The sequence below is a fragment of the Ruditapes philippinarum genome, unplaced genomic scaffold (assembly GCF_026571515.1).
Source record: "Ruditapes philippinarum isolate M1 unplaced genomic scaffold, ASM2657151v2 ctg5357_1_1_1_1, whole genome shotgun sequence".
NCBI lineage: Eukaryota > Metazoa > Mollusca > Bivalvia > Venerida > Veneridae > Ruditapes > Ruditapes philippinarum.
The window spans coordinates 1-22070 of record NW_026864400.1 but is presented as its reverse complement, the minus strand read 5'-3'; the positions used below and the strand labels follow the sequence as shown (position 1 = coordinate 22070).

General features: G+C 31.5%; 1 long non-coding RNA gene and 1 pseudogene across 1 annotated transcript; one reads left to right on the top strand and one right to left on the bottom strand.

Moving 5' to 3' along the window:
* Positions 1 to 435: 435 nt before the first annotated feature.
* LOC132725455 (serine/arginine-rich splicing factor 4-like) lies at positions 436 to 12290 on the bottom strand (annotated as a pseudogene).
* LOC132725456 (uncharacterized) lies at positions 12242 to 21885 on the top strand. Its single transcript, XR_009625059.1, has 3 exons — positions 12242 to 12355; positions 16587 to 16823; positions 21615 to 21885. It is a non-coding gene; the product is annotated as an uncharacterized LOC132725456 (long non-coding RNA).
* Positions 21886 to 22070: the final 185 nt, after the last annotated feature.

Sequence of the window (22070 nt, the reverse complement as noted above, 5' to 3'; positions counted from 1 at the left end):
TCCACTTATTAATGCTACATGCTTTGGGTGTTGTTTCGCGTAAGACTAAATGTATTTTCCTATACATGTCTATATTAATTGAAGGACTGAAGGGACAGGGCCAATATTGATCCAATGGACATGATTCATATTTTGTTTTGGCCATTATTCAGTAATAATACATGTTAGAATAATGTGCTTTTAATAGCGAGTTTGGTTATGTTTTTTAACTCCATAATACTGTCAAAATCCATTCTAGAATTATTGACCTTGGACAGTGACCTCCTATTATATCCCCAAATAAGTGAGTGAAGTTAGAAGCAAATATCATTAGTGATTGTTGAGATACTATGATGCATTCAAAACTTTAACCCAAATGTTACGCTGACACACTGGTGAGTAGGAAAGCTCTAAAATTCTTTGAATAGTCAAGCTGAAAATACAAATAAGATGAGAACTTTTGTTAACTTTTTATTTCAATAAAAAATACAATGTGTTGATGATGGTGATAGCATGGCAATATATTTACAGTTATGATTGATTTGTTCTACAGCAGAGATTCCCCTATGTCATCCAACTATTTTATATACTTGATAACAAATTTCAGTTCCATGCAAAAGACTGCAAGTGAGGAAATTATGAAAAACTTTATTCTAGAATAACTGGACCATATGATAAGAAGGTCAAACAGTGAGTTAATGATGATGTTATATGATTGACATTACATATGAGACACAGGAATGCATTACGACATCTACCAATAGTTAAACTATGTAATCTACTGATCTCACAAAAAACAACATACAAATTTTATAATGAAACATAACAATATACGTATAAATGATGGTAAAAAAAGAGCATTTTAAAAAAGTGAACAAACATCATTTCATATTATAAACCTCATAGCTGCAGATGCTGACCTGAAAGATTCTTAAAACTTTCCACTCAGACTCATAATAAATGATGTAAAATGGTGTAGAGCATTTTCTCTGGCAAAAGTAATCAAAAGAAAAATATCCACCAGTGACTAAATGGTCGTCTCTCTCATTTAAGACATCAATTGAAAGTGAAAATGTAAGTATGTATGTAAGTGTTTGCTATTTTGTGATCATGATTCATCCTTGTCATTATCACCTTTGCCATCTGGAGACTTTGACCTTGATTTAGACCTTGACCTCGATCTTTTTTCTGAACGTGACCTTGACCGTGACCTCTTTTCAGATCGAGACCATTGACCTGCTTCTGCTCCTGCTGCTTTCTATTGGACCTGCTTAGACCTTCCTGCTTCTAGAGCGCTGCGAGACCTGGACCTGCTGCGACTTCTAGAGCGAGACCTACTCCTGCTGTAGCTGTGAGAGGTAAAAGGTAAATTTTAAAACAGAAAATAAATCTTTTTATGCATTTAACTCGTGAAATATTCCATAAAAATCTAAACTGATAAAAAATTAGGTTATGAAAACAACCTTTTGGTTTCTTCTTGAAATATCAGTAACATAAAATGTCTATCAACTATAATATACATGAACGTTGTAAGTAAAATGTTCTGGAACAAAATATTCCGCTGCTATTTTTAGTAGTTTTTTTTATGAGTTTACACATGCCCCAGTGCTCTCAATAAAATATACTGACAAATTTTTCTTTCATTCTTGGTATTCCTCATTCATTTTAATCACAATATAAACGAAGAGACAACAAATATACAGCTTTATACACTTAAAATATTACCATTCAACATTCATTCTTCAAATATTGCCTCTGTATTGCAAAGTCGAGAACAAAAGTTATTAAAAAATAGTCTAGCATTCCTTTATAAAAATAAAACAAACAATTTCTCCAATTCCAAATTTCTAATGAATTTTAAACACTGAACAAATTGAAACCTTAAATACGAAAGTTTTCACTACAATTGTGGCATAATATGTGAAAATGACCATTCAACAACACAGTATATTTTCTTACAATAACTAAATTTGACAAAAAAGATAGACAAATAGGATTTTGGGTCTTATCAGATAGACAAATAGGATTTCGGGTCATGCCTTAATTACAATTTTTAAATGCAGAGTATAGAGATGTTTCACCTTCTCCTTCTTCTGCTAGGTCTATCTTCAATCATCCGGATCTTTCGTCCATTTATTTCAGTACCATCTAATTTCTCAATAGCTCTTTTCATCTCTGCTTTTGTTGAAAAATCCACAACTCTACAATATAAAATGACAAGTGTATGAAATGTATGTTCATATTGTTAAATAGAATGTCAATTATATAATTTCTTTGGTTTTAGTTGCACCTGATGCTGATAAAACGTCATGTGTTGCCTTTCCACTTTTCCTAGTTGTAAACTGTGTGTACAGTTATTGAATTTCAGTTTTGAATTTATTCTACTATATATTTTACTAAATTTTCTTAAAATTTACACTGGCCATAACTAATTTACACTGGCCATGGGCCACCCGGGTCAGTGCTAAATTCGATGACTGTGTACATAAAATTATGTGAGACATGATGAGCACCCAATTAGGACAACAGTTCCTGTCTTCCATATGGTAGCACAGTAACTTTCTCATATTAAGGAAATCAATGATTATACTTTAAACAAAGACTGAATTATATATCTTCAATGACCCGTTAACAGAATTAACAGAGAAACAATAACTTATCTGAACTAATTAAACTATTTTAAAATAGTATTTTCCTTAAACTGAATTCTAAAATAAAATAACCTCTTATATAACCAAAGAATATGATACAAGATACAACTAATGATTTCTGCAGACTGGTGACCTAGTGGCCAAGAAATTGGCCTATACACTTCACCAATGTGTGACAAGTAACCTGCTTAATTTGTTAAACAGATTTGCTTTGTTTTTTTCAATGAAATTTAAGGATTTCAATACTAAGTTACAAAACTACCAACAGTATAAAGCCTGGTCAGACTGGACAGACATGCAGATTGACTAGGCTCTGTAGTATAGTGACAAAGGTTAATCTGTTCCAGCTCCAACAGGTTACGGTTTCAACTAAAAATGCCTTTCTTTTCACTTACCCTTCATTTTTTCTCTGCTTGTGAGCATCAGCATAGGTCACTTCCCCTGCTTGTCTCATATAGTCCTTTAAATCCTATAATATATAAAACATCAACATACCATTACATTTCTGCTACTGTTTAATACTGTAAAGATCTTAAAACTGCCTTATATAACAATGATAATAGAGATTTTATTTTAAATGTTTCTTATGTCAACATATTAATTTCTGTGAATGTAAATTCTGCAAAAGAAAAAAATGCTTTAAACATTTTGAAAAAAATAAATTTATCTATCCAAATAAGAATTTAATTCACCTAAATATTTTCATCACAAAACAAGGAACCTTTTCTGTTTTTTTTTAGCCTTGTTTCAACAAAGTATTTTCCTGCAAGCTTATTATCAAGCCTTGTTATACATGTATTCTGTTTACTTTATTCATTACCTACAATGTTCGTCATAAACATCAAGCTAAGTTATCATCATGTACATGTATCATCATTAAATCATCAGAGAAAACATCAAGAGAATGATCATCATTGAGTAATCATCATCTTCAATCATCAACGTCAGAGATGAGTGACACACACATCTCACATCATCAGTAATCAATCAGCCAGAAATTTTATTCCCCAAATATTTTCACTCATCTGAGCAATCAGCCAGATCTTTTTCCCCCTATTTTGTGCCTCATCTTAGTAAACAGCCAGATCTTTTCCCCCTATTTTGTGCCTCATCTGAGCAAACAACCAGATCTTTTACCCCTATTTTGTGCCTCATCTTAGTAAACAGCCAGATCTTTTCCCCCTATTTTGTGCCTCATCTGAGCAAACAACCAGATCTTTTTCCCCTAATTTTGTGCCTCATCTTAGTAAACAGCCAGATCTTTTACCCCTATTTTGTGCCTCATCTGAGCAAACAACCAGATCTTTTCCCCCTATTTTGTGCCTCATCTTAGCAAACAGCCAGAATTTCTCTACTTTAAAACTTCAGAGAGCTTCATGATTTCATCGAAGGGCCCCGTCAGATTTTGCTGCTTTTATAATATACATCACTGCTTGTCTCTTTAATTTGAACCCAATTATATCAATTATCCTTATTTATTCATTTTATACATGTAACTTCTACATGGTAATGCATTTGATTTGTGTGTCTGGGGTTTGGAATTAGTTTGTACATAAAGAAATATACAGACGCACTAGGTCCCCTCACCAGTGTTCCTGGATTCTGTACCAGTACTTAACTTGTACCTATAACAAGTTATTGCCCATAATTAGCTATGTAAGGAAAGTTTTTTTTCTTTTTTTCTAGCAATGACCCAAGAGAATAAAGCAGTGATGTGTAATATGCTGACATCAGGACCCGAGTCGGACAGCAGCTGTGTTATTACACCTGACATCAGCCAATCATCAGCCTCAGACACTTACTGACCCCCTCTCATCTCATCTGACAACCAGTGGTTTCACTTTATATAGAGTAATAAATCTTTGTGTCAATAAATTCATCAAGATCTTTTCTTTATCACATCAATAATAGAAACTGTCAATCTTTCATAACATTTCATAAAATATAAGAACACTAAAAATCTTAAGCTACAGAATTAATTTAAACAAATGATCATTTTATTTCTTTCAAATGAGTTTGGTATAATTTCTTGAAATATCTATTTTAATTCCGGAAATGAAATCTTTCATTTGTTTAATGTAACAGGTAGTTAAAATACTCGTAAAAAACAAAGTTATGACTCAGAATTTTGAGGCCAGTCAAAATGAAACTTAAAATCTCATGAAAGGCTGGCATTAATGATCAGTCTACTTTTTCAAGAGTCTGTTAACATTTTTTTCATAAACCTTCAATACTTCAAAGTGTATATTCTTCTATTATTGTTCTACTCTTATCCTAAATCATTTCTCCAATAACTGCTCGTTTTTATAGTAAAAATTTGACTGACAGTTATAACACTTTGTAAAATAACTTTCTTTTCATACATGTAAGTATTATCAAACAATAAAGTTAAGTGCATCAATTATCACAAGATGTGGATCAAATAAAGTGTAAGCATTGGTATAATAAATTAGACTTACCTGCCAGCTAGCACGAGAGGATAAATTCTCCACTATAATCCGGTAATCAGTTCTTGTCGGCGGCCCATACCTATCACAAATAAATTCTTTATAAGTACTCCAATATCATTATTAAAAATTTGCCTTGCAATGAACATACCAAAAGTTTCAAAAAGTTCTAGATGATAATGTAAACTGATATAAATACACATTTTTATTGCAGTAGTTTGCTACATGACCAGTGACTAACAATGAAATCTCTTCAGCACTTCTATATTATTAACAAGCACACATCACTTAACTCAAACCAGTTTTTACCTAGAAACACTTTTGGACATGTATTCTTGTCAAATAAATATATACTCTGGAGTCTCACTTAAACTCAACTAAAATTTACATACTTTTATACATTGTGTAAGTAATAAATAAATTGAAAATTGTAACACTCACTTAGACAGCCAACTAGGATCGCGCCTGAAGCTTCTTCCACCGCCGCCACCACCACCACCATATCCACCTCCGCCGCCACCACCACCACCATATCCTCCGCCGCCACCACCACGATCACGTCTTGTACCTCTTGCATGCTCTATCACAACTCTGAAACATACCCATTTTCATTTTACACTTATCTGCTGAATTTAGACTGGGTTTTTGTCACACCAATACAGTAAAGGTCATTTGGCCACTTTCCAGCTTTACTAGTGTGTCATGGACCGGACCTGCCTTTTTACTTTTTTTTAGTACAAAACTATCCAATGTGAGTTTGAGGGATTACAATATTCAAATAGCAGAAAACATATATAGAAATAATATTTAAACTCAATAAAATTAAACACGGTAATTTAACAGTTCAACTACAAAAACAGCCATTTGTGTAGATAGTGTAACATGAAAAGCTGACAGTCTACCTTCTTTATTGGCTTACAGGGGAAAAAAATGAGACAAATACTTGGATCATTCATTCACATGAGATAAACTGTTTATGGTATCATTGAATTCAAGGCAGCACTCCTACACTGATCCCTGATGCATTCCTGTACATTATTACTTACTAAAAACAGCATTTTTAAAGGAAAAACAATCAATATCCAATAAGCTAGCTGGATAGAATACTCTGACACATGAAAGAATTAAATCCCAACAATATGACTTGTGCCAACAGCAGTGACAGGGTCAGCTGACATATAAAGTCATTTTTTAACAAATAAAGTTATGAACATGTATTCTAACCTTTCACCCATAAGCTCTTTCCCATTCAATTCATAAACAGCATCATCTGCATCCCTGTCATCTTCAAACTCCTGTAAATGTAAATATATTTCAGAGTTTTAAATGGATTGAAATATTCTGTAGTTTTTAATCGACTGAAATATTCAAACACAATTTACGCACATTCTATAATGTTTTAAATGAACTGAAATATTCTATAGAGTTTTTAATGGACTGAAATATTCAAACACAATTTACGCACATTTTAGCTGATGAAGCTCAGATCTACATGTTACATGAAAAGATCTGAATTTATCTCAAGGTTTGGATATACAAGGACCTCCAATTTTCAGACCACAAGGCATGTATGAAGTTACATGCAAATATCTTAAGTGTTAGTTGATGCAAATACTCTTTGACATTGAAACCTCGTGAGAATAATAATAGCCCCTAAATTCATCAAACAATTAGCTAAGAGTTGTATGCCAAAAAAAACCTAATAAGTGAAATATTGTGAAGTATATATATGGCTTATATAAATATCAAAATAGAAATTATATAAGATCATTTGATACATCTTTATTTCCTCTATTTGTTTTAATTCCTCTTCATTTGCATATATCAAAGACAAAAAGTTCCTTACCACAAAGCAGTATCCATTCTTTAGCATCACATCTCGAATTCTTCCATAACCCTTGAAAAATCTCTCAATATCCCTTTCTCTAGCATGGTGAGACACCCGTCCAACATATACACGTGTCCCCATTTTCTATGCCAAACTCTTAAAATACAATAAAGCAAAACAAAATATATTATAATGATACTAACATGTACATTTTATCACTTAACATATTACTTTTCATAAAACTGTTAAGAAATATTTTTCATTACACATACATGTATATAACAATTGGAGATTTACAATTTTTTATACCAATTTTGGGGTTACTCCAGTGTTTCTGCCAGCTCTGATTTTCTGAGGGTCTTTTATGACCCCCTGTATGATATTTTAGGGGTCATTTCAAATTCATAAGGGTCATGCCAATAAATTTAACAAAAATGTAAAAAAAAAAAACAGGTAACACTTTATAAGTTTTATTTACAATATTTTGTATATTTTTCGTGAAGAAATTGGTCAATCTCTGCTATTTTGGATTATTTGTCATCCAATAATAACGCTGTATTTCTTAAAAATTATGTGTGTTAATTTTCATAGAAGAAAGAAAGTCGATACTATATTGAAATTCGTTCATAGTCGCCTTCTATTTTTCATAGTGCTTCATAGTACCGCCTAGTGACGTAATCAAGGGCCAAATAAAGCTTGACACTAAATATGTTAGTGTTCATCCTTAGCTGTTTTACAGAAATTAGAAACATTCTCCTGTCGCTATCGCTCCCTTCGAAGTTTCTAATTTCTGTAGAACAGCACAGATGAACACTAACATATACGCAGACTGCATTTTCCAGCAGACAGTTATTCGTTCGCAGAATATGACGACAACAAAATAAATAATTTTGTCTGGGCGCTTTCAATATATGCAATTCAAAATTATGGCGCCGAAATAATAGGCAATTACGAGGGTAAAGCTATTGAGCGTATACATTGTAAATTTTTACGAAAGACACTTAGCGTTAAAAAATCAACGAATCTAGCTGGTCTTTACGGAGAACTGGGACGGTATCCGATGAGAATACACCGTAAAATTATTATGATTAAATATTGGTTAAAAATTTTGAGCTCAGAAAATAATTCATTAATAAGAAAAATGTATAATGTCATGAAAGAAGATGTCAATAATAACATATAACGGAAATAATTGGGCATATCAAATAAAAAAAATACTTGACGAAATAGGTTTTTCTTTTCTATGGCTACAGCAAAACGAAATTAATATATCATTTCAAATAATAAAGAATAGAATATTAGATATATATAAACAAACTTGGTATTCAGAAATAAATAATTCAAGTAAATTACAAACATACAGTATGTATAAGTACAACATCGAATTTGAAAAATACTTAAATTGTGTAAATATAAATAAATACAGAGTACAACTGACGCAATTTCGACTATCATCACATAATCTAGAAATTGAAATTGGTAGACACAACGGAGTTCCAAGAGAAAATAGACTATGTCAACAATGCAATATGCATGTCATTGAAAACGAATTCCATTTTTTACTCGTTTGTCCAAAATATTATAACCTTCGTAAGAAATTTTTAAAACCATATTTTTGCCGTTGGCCTACACTTCAAAAAATGGAAACTTTATTGTCATCTAAAATGAAAAAGAACTTAATAATTTGTCAAGATATTTATATTTTTCACTTAAAGTAAGAAATTCTGATTAACTTGTATATTGTTAGATCTTAACATATCTGAAAACATATTGTATGATTGTATTTGCATACATATATATATATATATACATATAGACAACAATAACAATTTATTTCAATGTTAAGTATATATCTCATATTGTTAATTGCTAAATCTCATGAAGGTATATTGTTAATAACTTCTCTGAAAACATTTTGTACTGTTTTATGAACAATTTATTGTAAAATGTCTTACACTTTACCTATATTATGTAATAATGGCTATATGCTATATGTAGTTTAATGCCAAATAAAATATTGAATTGAATATGCAGTAACGTATAAATGCAAGCGTTTATTAACTAGTTGAAATTGGCTAAATGCCGGACCACGGACCCGGTAAATTTCACTTCTCATTAAAATTATAGTGGAGCCCACGGTAAACATTCCGTACATTTTTATACTGAATTGACGGTTTATAGTCTGTATATCTGACTTGTGTTGAAATCAGCGACGGTGAAATTCTTGCGTCACAAAATACGCACTAACTAAATTTCATTGCGTCATGGCTGAAAATAGTGCGCCAAAAACGCGCTCTGGCAGAAACACTGTTACTCAACTTACCAGGATTGACCAAATTACCAAAATCGACAGAACCGGCCTGTAATTTTGCTATTTATGAACTTATAAAGAATTTTCTTGCATTTTTTTATAAAACATTAACAACATCAATGATATTTAAAGAGATTTTTGTAAATATAATCGCCGTTGATTAATTAAAAAAAAGAGATTTATGATAATGCGATCTACTGCCGTAATCAAGCAATTGAGCGAGTAATTGAGTTTGTAGTGCTGTAAGTATTTAGAGATTAGCACCGCCTATTTAATTAAATATGCATACTCCGGGAACTCTTTCTTTGAGCCTTCTTTCATAAACAGACACTTTAGATTGTTTTTGGCAAATAAGTGTAATTTTAATGCCACTGATTGAAAATAATATGTTATTGCAATTCAACGCCATGTTATCATAAAGAGGGATTTGTGACACCAGTTAAAAACCCGTCGCTGTTCATACAAGTTTTGTCTGGATGACTAAATAACCTAACGGACTAGCTATAGCGGACCTTTTTTTTCATGCCGAAACATGTTTGGTGCAGATTTTTGATGCATACAAGTCATGTTCCTTTGATACTGATTTCTTCAATTTCTACCCCATTTTCAATTTTTGGAGCCAATTGTGCAAAAATCGTGACCTCCGCAGATCTCTGATTATATCAAGTCCTCTGTTAATCATAATGAGTATTAGAATAGTCTTTGATATTGGGTTTACAATAAGGTACAATGGCATTAGGCAACAAGGCAGGGATTTGAACCCACATGAATTCGGTTTGATGACCTAGATGGGGTACGGACAAAAGCCCCTCGGAGGAAAGCCCCCCCCCCATCTAAAAATGACAAGGTGGACAAAAGCCCCCCATGAAATTTACACATAGGACAAAAGCCCCCCATAAAAAAGTAAAGGTAGGACAAAAGCCCCCCCCCCCCCCCTATAGTCAATCAAATTTACATATAGTGTATTAAAGTTGGGTTTTTTATGTGTTTAAAAGGTATGTATGGACATCACATGTAGGTGACATAGTGCTAAGGATATTAATTTGATCCCTTTACAAAAGTGATTAAACACTACTACTCTTCTGACCCTTGTTGTATATATGAAAAGCTATGAATTTGGTATCGCATGCATGCATTATTTAATATGTTATCATAAACTTTGTTATCACTTCAATAATTATATACATTCTAAATAAACATTAAAACAAATTCTTTTCATTTTTATTTAAAAGTTTGTGTGAAATTTGATGAATTTGAGCACCTGTGCGTGTAGTCCTATAAATATGACGTCGCTTTGAGATATTTTTGCTTCTGGGCAAAGCAACGTCATATCGAAATTGCTCAAAAACCCGTTGCATGTTCCGCCAGAAAATCGGGCGGAACGAAAAACAATGAAGACAGCGTGTATTTACATAAGTTTTAACCTATTTACGAACAAAACTAAAAAATTAATATCTTTTGTCAAAATAATTAAACTGTCACATCCGAAAAATCATGATTAAATCCTCTCATATTTTTCGGACCCCATATTTTTCAATTCTTTTTACAGCTGATAAACAAATGGCGGCCATAAAGTGCGCGAAATTTGATTGGCTAATTCAAATGCAAGCGTTTAACTGAGTCAGAACAATCTAACGGAATATTTTTTTAACGAAATAATTGCCCATGCACCGTCAGTGTGTTCGAATATATTTTTCCGTTCAAAAATTTGGAATTAATCTGTAAAGCACCTTGATTAACCAGTATGGCTGATAGACAAAAATAGTTTGATGTTTATATTTTATTTTAAATTTATAAGTACATTGTTTGAGAGTTTTTGTATATTATTGAGCATGAAATTGAAAGAAAAGAAGATAAGCTTTTGAATAAAGCTTGAAAGGCAAGACAATAGACATTTTTTAAATTTTTATGATGCTTTGCGTTTTTGAGCAATAACTTTTAGACGTCAGGCTTGACCGACATAAACTATAACAAGCCTGTAACGTCTAATATATTAAAAGGCTTAGATGACTGTGTTTTTGAAAATTTTTTTAGTTATTCGGCATCAACAAGGGGACATAATTTAAAACTAGAAATGCCTCGTAGTAGAACAACTCATTGCCTACATCAGTTTTCAAGACGTGTAATTAAAACATGGAATAATTTGCCAAAAAATGTAGTAGACTCAAAAAGTGTTCATGAATTTAAAATAAAACTAGACCAACACTGGACCGGAGACACTCCATATAAAGTTTAAAATGTTTATTGAAAAATTATGCTGTTATAATTGTACAGCAGAGTGAACAGAAATAGATAAAAGTATATAATTAAACATAGAAGTGGTGAGAGCAATAAGAAGAATGTACTGAAAGATTGTCAAAAGAAGAGGGGCTTAAAAAGGGGCTTGGCCCTTCCATCAGAGCCCAGAATCATCCTACAGGTATCCTACAGGTATATTGGACTACTGTGCGTGTGAAAAAAGATGGGGGGCTTTTGTCCTACCTGTATTTTTGATGGGGGAGGGGGGGCTTTTGTCCTATGTGAAAATTTCATGGGGGGGGGCTTTTGTCCACCTTGTCATTTTTAGATGGGGGCTTTCGTCCGGGGGGGGGCTTTTTGTCCTACACTCGACCTAGATTCTAAGCAAAAAATGGCTTTGTGGTAAAGTATCTGAGGGGGTGAACTGTCTGTAAATCAGTGAGTCTAACATACACAAATGGCGATGGCTCCATTTACAAAATCAATTTTTTGTCAGACGTAAGCACAAGAACCTTAATATGCCACAACGTATTTTTTATTGATTTTTCTTAATAATGACTGATGAAGCCATAGCCGATAGAAGGGTCATAATTTTATCAGTGATTAAAAAGACAGGCAAAAGACATACTTTTGTCACTTATGCAACAAAATTTGTCTGAAATAAACGTTAAATTGCTAAATAATAAGTTGTTTTTTCACTTACAGTTTTTTAAGTCAATCAACAAAAATGGCGTGCTTTCCAAAACGGTGCACATGTAAAGTTAGTCATTCATGACAGATGGAGAAGAAGAAAAATATCGAATCTTGTCAACATACACTAAACAATTAGATCTAATGCATTTGTAAGGAAAGATTTTTAAAGTAAAGCATAAATTATTATAAAAAGAATATCTATCAGATGGTATGTATACGTTTTAATTCGCACATACGTTTATAGATAAATATAGACAATAGTTTTTAGGCTGTAAACAAGGTCAGCAACCACTAAATATGTTAAAGTGATACATATACAGACTACAGTGGCTCTCTGACACATTTGGGAAGAAAAAAGATCTGAATCTAAGAACTGTAAAAACCGCGAAAAACAACTTTATTTATAATAATGGGTAGGAATACAACTAAATCAGTGATCCGAAAAATACTAATACAAAATAGAATGACCAGTCAGATGAACCAATAAAAAATTCTGTATTGTATCGGTAATTAATAATAGATTTTAGATAAATCGAAAATACTCTAAATTCTATCAAATAACCAATATTAATGATAATATCCAAAAATGACCCCTATAATAGGCCTATATCCTTTCCACTACCGACCCTCTTTTTCGGACTGACACCCGTATCGTTTTAAAACGGGCAAATTATTTCAAACCCTAAAAGCGGGGTCTGAATTAATGAAGGAAACCCGAAACGTAATAAAACGTGTGTTTTTTCAACAGTCTTAAAAACTGAAATGGAAATCAGCGTAAAAGATTTAAGTAAAGACTTATAAAGCGTAATTTCTGATAAATCTTACGCATAAATACGGTTCAGACTTTCTTGCGAACGAGGAATATACCATATTTCAACGATATGGTTGTCCATCGTTAATATTGAAAACACCGTCATTTTACGTTATGGGGATAGGTGTTTGTTTGCTGTGAAATAAAAATCTCAGATATTTATAAATGTCCATTTTGACGAAAATACGTTTTAGTACATTACGGGTCATTATGCGGTATAGGTAAATATGATATCCACTACGTGTTAAACCGTAAATGAGGAGTTACCGACAAATGACTGAAACGTAGAATTCTGTAAAAATGATTAATCTAATAAGCAATAATTAATCACCTTGTCTTTAGAAAAATATCATAGATTAGGTTTTGACAATTAAGACAAACATATCTTCTATAAGGTAGAAACATGTTTTAGAAGCCTTATTATTAGTTAAATGGAAAAAGTTACGCATGGTTGAAATAAGTTAGTATTTGTAACCTAAAATTGATTTGAATTAAATTACCAATTTTTTTTATCCAATAATATGATTAATAAACTATCAGTGACACACTAAAACTGATTTTTATAAAAATGACATTTTTTTTAAAAAAAAAACTTGTTTCTTAAAACATTTATTATATTTACCATCTTTTGAAAAATGCTTTCAAAGTAGCTAATGCAAAATAATGTGATGAACATATTGCCGGGTTTCTTACGACAAAACAACATCCGCTTTTGAGAATAGAAAATTTTGACACGTTTTATTACATTGTGGGTGTTCTTTCGAAAAATAAGGTCGGCTTTTGGAGAAAGGAAAAAGTATGGGTTTAAATACGTTACTGTGGCAGAAAGAATATACTATAAATAAACAAGTGAGCCATTGAATATGATGTGATATTCACCAACAGAACGATGACAAGGTGATAACAGAGGTCAATATCATTTTCTGCCGGTGAATATCACATCATATTCATTGGCTCACTTAATCAATTACTGTTTTAATTTCAAATAGAGGCCTTCTGTATAAAACTGTAGTTAAGGAAGATATGAATTAGGTATCTAGTTAAATAAACTATACATGCTAATTAAAATAAAATAATCATGAACAATGTTACTTCAATGTAACTGATGGATATACATGTATATAATATTACTATACTTGTATATAATTACTTTGTAGTAATAGAAAAATATATACTGGTACCTGATTATGCAGTCAAAACAAGATGCAATGTGCACGTATATATAGGGTACTCAAGTTAAATAAATAAGATTTTTTATTTATAGTAAAATTTTGTAAATTCCTGCAATTTATTCCAGATGAAAAGCCAATGGAGTAAAAAACAATTGTCTTCAACCTGAATAAATGACATTGTGATAGAAAATAACAGATCATGTTAATGTATTACAGAAGTTTTACTTTACGGTAAAAAGGCGCCCCAAGATGTCACAAAAACTGTTGTAAGCAAAACTGTCTGTCTGAGAAGATGGATGATGATATATGTATTATATGTACAAAACTACTTATGAGATTTAATAGGAAGTTGTCTGTAATGCATTATTTAGGTCTTAGGAGAGTGCAATCTGACTGTATTGGTCTTTCTTTTTGCATTGAATTTGTGGTATTAGTAGGTATTAGGATTGTCATTCAAATTTTGATAATGGATGATGGGATATTATGATAATTTTTGTCCAGGAGACAATCCCCTTGTAGAGTGATAGCTATGTGACCATCATCTCATGAATTTGTCATTCTGTATATCTCCTTAGAAAGTCAGCTGTCAATATTAGAATAATACAGTATTGGAAGTTTCTGTGATTTTTCCAGATTGTGAAAATCAAATGTAAATTGCAGCATAATATATGTAGATCTATCAGTATTGTAGATTTCAGTTGCTTCATATTTTCATAAATCACATCACATCAACTTAAAATAATGATACAAATTATGTTGGTGTGGTAAAACAGAAAGTTTAAATGTCACCAATTTGTGATGTATTTTTGTATTATAGATACCGGTATTATCATTATTATGAAATATGACATTGATTTGACATTTATAAATATACAAAAGCCAGGTTCAGTAGAAGACTTAAAGCAAAAAATAATGGTACTGGTACATATTTGTGTGACATCAGGGTTCTCGGGGACGCTTATTTCGGCGTCCCGGTACGCATGTTTATTACAGCTGGACGCAAATATTTCAGAGCAAGGATTCCACGTACGCTTAGTTTTGCCTGGGGACGCATAAACATTACCGATTGTTTACAACCAGAAACAATACACAAATACATTTACGTTTTTTTTTTTTACAAATATAAACTTTTTGTCTTTAGAGTGGACTTATTTAACCAGAATGAAATTTGATTTGGTATAAAAGTGGAAAAAAAACCCAAACAAAAACGATTTCCATGTGTTGATGCATTATAATGAAATAATTTCATAATAAATATCAACAACAAAACAATAATTATACTATGTAGTTCAGAGTTTCTTTTGAATAACTATAAACTTTAGAAGTCTCTTGAAGATTCAAAATATCAGCAATTAAATGACTAATCTGTAAACATATTAATTGCGACGCGCTTTTGGACTCCAACTTTTTCAGGGTTGGGAGTCCATGGACTCCATGTTTTAAAGTCCTAGTGAGAACCCTGATTATAATGGTAACAACTTAATTCATGTTCTCTGCTGGATAAGATGTCTGTACTTCATTACTTAAAGGCACATAATGCCTCAAAAATAAATAATTTCTTTACTTAAAAGTGCAAACATTTCATTATTTTTAAATAATGGTTTTAGAGAAAGTTATATGCTTGTTACCTTTTTGGATTGTATAAAAGTACACCAAAATAAAAAAGGATTTAACTCATTTACAGGACTGGAGCAGTACCTCTAGTTTTACACTTGCAGAAATCATGATTACAAAAATCATCATTTATTATCATACATAAATCGCTGTGAAAAGATGAATTAGACCTTTGAGAGTTCATTCCATTGGGTAAAAAAACACGATTTTAGCATTTTATCATTCAAGCACCAGTTTTCCGGTATATACCTGAATACTGTAACTATTTAGAGTGGTGCTCCAATCCTTTTTTTAGTCCCACTCAATTAAAAATCTTTTGAGAAATGAAAATAAAAGCTTTTCTGAGGCACAATGCGCCTTTAATTTAGTGCTCATAAACACTGATACACTGTCCATTCTTATAGAACCAGTCATTGCAAAATTTTAAGACTTGTGCTGCTGTTGTCCAACAGGACCATCAGTGAGAAGTACTTCTCAGCATAGGAATATCTACAGTCAGAATACATATTTTTCACTATAATTAAAAAAAAAGAAAAGAAAAAGAGTAAAATTGTTTAAAAGCATTATGCCACATTTTAATTTTCTAATAGGGTTTATTTGTACTAGTATGAAGGTATTAGAGGAACTAAGATACAGTGTCACAATAATAGTTACACAGGCTTAACTGTAGTTTGTAAATAAATGATGACCATTGCTTTTTTTTCTTGGCACACAAATGATTTTGTTAAGCAAATATATTCATTCATCCACATTATACAATCTAATATAATCTTGTATGCATGCTGTTGGAAGTTAGAACTTCTTCAATTATAATATCAATACTAGTTATTTGCCTTGAGTAGGCTGTCTCAGGGAACCAATATCACCATTGATGACTGGTAGAGAAATGGATCAATGTTAGATAGCCTCCATCTACAGCCGTGCAACATATGGGATCACGCTATCGCTGTATCGGACCAAATATCATCGTTAACAACTACCTGTGCCTGTGTTTAGTTTTCCTTTTATCTATTTCTAATTGTGGATTTTTAAATAGATCACTCAATCTGGAAATACAGTGTAAGCTTTAAGAGCTTTAGGTAATTTTTTTCAGTTTATTTGACCATTATAATCTAAATTTATTGAGTCATGAATGAATGACTCATTGCTTATACATTGAAGTTCTTTAAAAAAAGGTTTATCTTGACAAATATATTGACATGGTGTTGTGAGTGTATGTACAGTTTACAGTATTGCATGTTTCCTTTTGATGTACGGTACATTGTATATGGTATTTATAAACATGTTTTGTTGAAGTTCTTTCAATATGTGCTGTTGATACAGAAAGTGAAACAAGCTTACCATATGGTGCATAATAGATATTATATCTGATGTAGCAACTTTAATTAACAATCATGTCATGCGTGTAATACATTTGTATGTAACAATTTTCGTGTAAACTTTTCAGCTTGGCATATGTGTTATTGATTTATTTGCTGTTATGACTTAGTACTTTCGTACATTTAACCTGAGTGTACTTTTTAACATAATTATAATGAGATACAATTTTTAGATTTATTATGTATGATGAAAAAAAATCAATGAGATCAATATCAAAATTGTGGAATCAGTGCTGGTTAACAAATACAGTAACTGAAGCTTTTCAGTATGCATGGGTAAGCTTAACTTGAATAAATATTGTCACAGTCCTTGTGGAGACAATGTGATTGGAGGACAGGAGGAAAAAATGGTCAATTCCTACTAACTGTTCTATTTTAGAAATAAAAACATTAGAATCATTGAAAGTATTAATTTTCCTGTCTGAAATTTCTATTTGTATGGAAGAAATATGATTCAATTAATATATAATTCATCAGCATATCTGTTTGTATTTCGTATCTATCTTCTGTACATATTACATCACTTTGCTTTATTCATGGAAAACAGCAATTCACAACAATATAAATAAGAATTTGGCTGCATGACAATATATATTTATACAACAACATAAGAAAGAGAAAAAAGACATTAGCATATAAAGGAAATTAATAATTCAGTCTAGCAATAGCTCTCTGGTGGCATGGCAATGGGAAATAGAACAAATGATTATAGCTTAACCCTAATCCCTACCTACCGTAAAATTCCTAATAAACGCCCCTCCCCTAATAAAGGCCCCCCAAGGCCTTTTGATAAGAAAAATCATCTACTCATCAGTGCTGAACTCATTGAGTAAATCCATAATTTCATTCAAATCATTCAGAATCCATTTTATTTTACAGTATGAACTTTAAAATCTTAACACTTTTTAATGTTATTACCAACACTTGCTAACACTAAATGTATTTACAATGATTTTTGGATTTAGGAAAAACTGTTGTAATAATAGCCTCCCTTTTGGAAAATGTTTAGCTCCCGGGGGGCGTTTAATAGGAATTTTACGGTATATGTACTAAGAACATCAGAGAAATGCGAAATGAATATGGGAATTTTAAATTGATTTTTTTTATAAATCTATATTTTTTTGTTGTTGTTTTTTATATTGCTCTATATACATGTATAGATGATGTCATATATATTATACATTATTACTATGACAGGTTTCTAGGGAAATCCTAAATATCATGTAAAAGTTTTACCATTTTAGCTTCTCAGAACAGTCAGCCAATCACAATAAATTAGGTAATCTGTTGCACTTATTTTGAAACTTTAAAAGTTTGTTTGTACCCCCACATTAGCTGGGTTAACCCAAATTATTCTTACTATTAATATATACATGTACATGCATGAATGTCACATTCTATCAGAAATATACTACAAAATTTAATGTGTTGTGTTTTTTATACAAAATATAAAAATTGTGCTACCAACAGTACAGAGCCTGTCTACAGGCGAGCCTGCTATACCGGTTGGCCAGGTGCTAATTGTTTTTTGGTTCCAACAGGTTAAGTGTTAAGCATGTAACACATTAAAGGAAATCAAAATGCTATTAAATACCTTTTTTGTTAAACCTAAAAGTAACATATGTTCTGAACAGGAAATAATGAGCCCATATGGTATGATAATCCAGAAGTAGGTAATTTGTCACAAAAATCAATAAAACTGCCAGTACATAGCAGTATTTGCTAATGAGAAAAACAACACTAATACCACCAAATTCTGTTGTGCAGTTTAAATTCATGATTTATATCTGCTTCAAACCTTGTATATATAGGATACTGTATACCTAGGGATTTAATTCATTGAAATAAAGTTAGTCCATTTATGGATTAGTTGTGGAATGGAATTAGTTTGGGGGTTTTTTTGGAGTATGTTTTAAATGTCACTATTATCCTGGAAATTTACCCAATCTTTGATACATTTGACTTTTTGCTATTGATGAATGAATGCATTTTGTTAGTTGTTCATTTATTCAGTGTTTTGTTTGTCTGTATATTGTTAAAATTTTATAATTTCATTTTAACTGTTTAGTTTAAAAATATTTACATGTATTTAAGAAGGTCTTGCAAGTTATATTAATAATTTTTTAGTCCACTTCCTTGAACTTGTACTGGTGTCTGATGAGGAAACACTTGGCGTCTTGACCAAAGTAGGACCCAAACCTGTTAGCTCAGGGTTGAGAGGCAAGCACCTTAACCACTAGGCCACTTAGCAGTTTGCCTTACTTAGTAGAATAAATCTGTAGCAGTTTCAGCAACTAGTGTCAAAATTGAGATGACTACCAGATTACTTAAAACAGAGTCAAATACAGGTATTGAAATATTGATTCTAGATAAATATTCTTTCCCATCCTTAACAAAAGGTGGTGAATATTGGCGGTATTATTTTAATACCTTTGTATTGATTTAGATTTTTATAATTGTCACATCACTATAGTGATTTATCACACACCCGTGCCGATTTTGCGACTCCGTAAATATGGTATTGCACGGCCGTGCATATATTTTGACGTGACGTCATTAGCGTTATACAAACATAGTGTAAAGACACGCTAAATGTTAGCGTTATACTATCGGCGCGTCAATGAAAAATGACTCTTATTTCACTTTAAACGGTCTTTATTTTGGGTATGTGATAAATAGAATATTAAATTCGTGTAAGTTCATTATTGAATTTATTGCACTCGTTGAATAAAATAATATTATGCTCGCCAGAGGCTCGCATAATATAATTTTATTCAACTCGTGCAATAAATTCAGTATTGAACTTACACTCATTCAATATCCTCTATTTATTATGCCATGATAGCAGAAAACTTTAATAGCAAGGTTTTAGTTGTGACAGCTACAAGCTAATTATCAGTTTCAAGATATGATCCCACCTGAGCTTGAATCCTGGAGACACACACTATAGTTTGTAAGGCCAACATTGCCTTTGTGATTGCACTTTATTAAACAAACCTATTGTAGAAAGATATGAAGCTTTATAGCCTTGTCATTGTCATGATTAGCCAACTAATATTTAAAGTAGTGCATGACATTGTACAATTGTTCTATTTCAAATTGAAACTTGTCCAAAAAATAAAATTTAAAAAAAAAAACAACAAAAAAAAACATGCTTGTATCAAATGTAACCACATTATGACAACTTCTTTTTTATAAGTTAAGGGTTTTATGGTTTAGATGTGACAATATGTCCTTGAGCCATCATCAGTTAGATATGAATTAATATCATAGATTATTTATCATGTATGTAAGTGGTTTTATCATTTTATTTATTAAATAGGACATGTTGTGATTTTTATATACACAAATAGCTATATTTAGATTTAGATCTCATTCACATGTGACTTACCAAATATAAAGTAGATATCGGTATACCAAAGGGCAGGTAACTCTATAAAAACATGGAATAAATATATGTGTTGTAAATATTGAATGTTTATGTACATTTTTATTGTGATTTCTATTGATTGATTATCAACAACGTTTGTGTGGTTTATATAGGGAATTCACTGTTAAGGTGTGGAAAACATTCTCACTCAAGCTTCTGATTATATTGAAAGATTAAATCTAAAATGTCTTGTTTCTGTTTGTCCCTCATTGTTCATAAAACATGCCGTCTGCATAATTTATCAGGATAACAAGCATACAATAGCTTTATATTCATGTTGTTATCTTTATTGTACAGTCCGAAATTTATGCCAGCTTGATTTATAGGTTAGCTTTAATCTTTAATTCAATAGAATTTAACAAAATAATATTTACTAGAAGTTCAAACTTTTATAAATCATGCAACACATACTGGTATTTACTACTATGTATAGATTACAGATTAATTTGAATAAATGCATAGATTTAATTGGTTGGACTGGGACATGTACAGTGTTCTTTATCATGCAAAAAAAAATGCAGATATTATATTAAACCATTCAAAAGTACTTAATCGACTTACCAATGGCAATATCTAACTTGAAAATGGTTGGTGTCAGATTCTACTTAGGTGCCAGATGGTGTCTAAGAAATGCACAGAGGAGATCTGAGGTCTTATTCCAGAAGTAAATTTGGAAAATTTTCATTTGAACTTTACAGTATTTTACAGTATTGTCATAGATCTTGTTTGTTAGGTAAATACCACAATCATGATTAATAATGACTCTCAGGAAGCCGCAGCAGCTTGACTTGAAGAAATATGATGGTTCTACACAGGTTGTACTTAAGGATTTACATAAATACATACTGCACTTATAAGCACTTAGGGTCTTGCCAGAGATTTACCATTTTAGGGCCGATCCTGAATGAGGAAAAAGTCCATTGTGATAGCAAGAGGTTGACATTCTACAATTAACAGAAAAAGAAAAAAAAAATTATATATAAAACTTCAAGATCTTTATCTGAAGCCTCTGTTCAGTTTGTTTGCTAATAATAACAACAAATTTTATACAATATTTTCAGATCACATGGAATGAGTCAAATTTCAAAGCTTCAAAGAATCGATATGATGTATGTCCATCAACAAAAATTGTGAGAAGAATTAGCCAATTTTAAAACAGAAATACTTGAAAAGCTGAGCCATGGAGTTACTCCAAAACGATCCTAAAAGCAGTAACTTTAGCAGCGACACGTGTTCTTTTCCTCTTGTTTCTGGCAATAAGACAAGTGTCATCTATGAGGGGTATCTATATGGTGGAATCCCGGAAAATCTCATAATTAATGCTGTTGTATGGGTGGTAAGTTTTAACAATGTAATTATGGTTTGCAATACTATAAAGTGTTGGATGTATCAATTAAGAAAAGTGCTGCACATAAAAACAGTAACTATTTATTAGATAATTTTTTAGTAATACCCTTTGTATTGTTTTTCTTCTTAATTTTTCAATTTTTTGTAATTGACATAATAAAAAAATAAAA